The sequence below is a fragment of the Sapajus apella genome, unplaced genomic scaffold (assembly GCF_009761245.1).
Source record: "Sapajus apella isolate SASKATOON/1434 unplaced genomic scaffold, GSC_monkey_1.0 scaffold37, whole genome shotgun sequence".
Classification (NCBI taxonomy): Eukaryota; Metazoa; Chordata; class Mammalia; order Primates; family Cebidae; genus Sapajus; species Sapajus apella.
In genome coordinates, this window is record NW_022436977.1 from 5,235,436 (window position 1) to 5,238,019 (window position 2,584).

A 2,584-nucleotide genomic window follows, 5' to 3' on the forward strand; every position below is an offset into this window, starting at 1 on the left:
GCAAGTGATTCTCCTGCCTCAGCCTCCTGAGTAGCTGGGTTTACAGGCACACACCACCACACCTGGCTAATTGTTGTATTTTTAATAGAGATAGGGCTTTGCCGTGTTGGCCAGGCTGGTCTCAAACTCCTAATCTCAAGTGATCCGCCCAGCTCGGCCTCCCAAAGTGTTGGGATTACAGGTGTGAGTCACGGTGCCCAGCCTGCAGTGGTTTTTAAACTGTGTTCCCTGGGGTCTTACAGGATTGCTTGAAGAGCCTTGGAGGATAAAACAGGGTGGGTGAATGGAGTTGCAGGGTACAGGTCTTCTAGCTGTCTTCTACTTGAACTACAGCAGTGCTATTTTTATTTGTGTTATATTCTGGGATTTTAGATAAACTTTTGAGAAAAAGACACTAATTTAAAACAGATTGTTAGTAGTCTTTCAGCCTCTGAGTGCCTCTACCTTGAAAGTTACCCAATTCATTTTATTCTGCTGAACAATTCTGCTAGAAAGTTCTCATGAAGGCTTTGAATCTGCTGCATTGTATTTTTTTACCCCTTATTCGAGTATTGTCTCCTGATCAACAACATAGAGCAGCTTTGCTCCTTCGGCTGCTTGGCAGTATGTGATTGTCAACACTTAGAGAATGAATGCTTCTAGAAAGTGTCCAAAATGACCATGAAGTGGTCATTTTTCGTGTTGCTGGAACCTGGATTTGGGTTCCACACTATTGGAGCATGGTGATGAGAGCCAGTCCCCTGCTAGAAAGTCAACCACCCACCGTCCACACCTTTCTGATTTTGCCTTGCATCATTACACATGCAACCGTTCTCCTGAAATGGTTAAGAAATGAAATTCCCTTGTTTCCCTGTGAAAATTGGGCCAAAAAACCCACAGTAATTCCTATCACTGTTGATGAAAGAAAAGACAGTCATGTCTTGCGACGTGATGGTGACAAGAGTCATGGTAGGCCTATTCAAGAATTTTTAAACTCTATACTTAATGCAATCATGGGAATATTGGTGTTAACCTGAAATTATAGTTACAGCCAAGCATCTTCTCTTAATGGTCAATAAGAGCAAAGAGAACTCATTTATGTGAGCTTTTCCATTATTCAGAAAATGATCTAATTGTATTAATGATTTCCTGAATTTCCATATAGTCACATTAACATTAGTTTTTGCTCCTTGGATTTTAAAAAAGGCAATGCAAAAATACTCAAATATTATTGTTGGAATCAATGGCATCTTGGTCCAATTAGTGAGCATTATTGTTGCAATATATTTATACTTGCACAGCACACCAGAGGCAGCAGAAAACACTCTTGTGTATAAGCAAGCCTGAAAAGAACAAAAAAAGAGTTCCAGAATGGTTTTATTGTTCTACATTGACAGAAATATCATGGCTGGCTTTCCTAATTTCCACTTGCTTGGCAGTTCTTGGAGCTAACAACACTGTGAAGAGAAGGGCTGTGGATGGGCTTTCCTTTCCTTTGTAAACAGGATTGTGTTGTTGCTGGCCCCTGTTTGAACACTGAGCCGGCTAACTTGGCTTGCTCCTGCCACTTCTCTTCCAGGCAGAATAGGCCACCTGACTGCAGAGGATGGCACTTGCTCCCCACTGCAGGTGATGGAACCTGTTTGTGAAGCACATTTTAAAGAGAGATTCTGTATTTTAATGGTCAGTTAGTAGCCGGCTAGCAACTGTCTGTGCTCTCCGCCTGGGGACAGGAATACCAGGCTTATTAAATATTGAGAAGTTGTTCATTACTATGAGGATCTATGACAACAGGCTATCTGCATATTGAGAAAACAGCAAGTTTACATTCTTCAGAATAGCTTCTCCAGTTCTGGGGAAGGACTAATGTTTGTCTGGCTAAAGATGCATAAAAATGCAGGCTCTATCTTAGAGATCTGTTTCGTTGCTTATTTTTTCTTTCTTGAAAGGGAAAATTTCAAAAACCAAACTTGCTTATGGGAAGAGAATTTAAAACAAACAAATCTTTTGATAAACCTAGTTATCTCATACTGGCTGTTTTGGAGAAAATACCAAATGTTTGAAATATTAACTTACATGTTGGCGTGTTAAAAGAAAATATATTTAATGAGATTGCTTCAGATTCCAAAGAACTGGGAAATTTAGTAGAATGCAGATAGGCTGTTAGGTGTAAAATGGTGGAATATTAGCTGTCTCCTAGAAGTCTTCTCAATAACTAGAAAACTACAATCACCAAGGATTTAGTCACGGTCAACTGAAAATTAGGAACCTAGGAACATGCGGCCCATGTCATCCTCAAAGAGAGAATTTACATACATGATTGTAGTTACCAATTACCAGTTAATGTCATGATCTCATGAAGACTATTACATAGTGTTAGACTGGTGATCCGCCCAGCCCATTATTCAATTTTTGACCATGGTGGTAATTATGATTACACCTGAAAATGTCTGGGATGTGTCTCAGGTGTGAACAGGTTTCCTCCGTGAGCAAGTATGGCTACATCGCTAATGAGTTTCTATTAATACTTTCTGATTCTACGTACATTTGTAAGTAATAATTCCATGGTTATGTGTGAGAGGACCAGTGCCATCTTTCTGTTGAC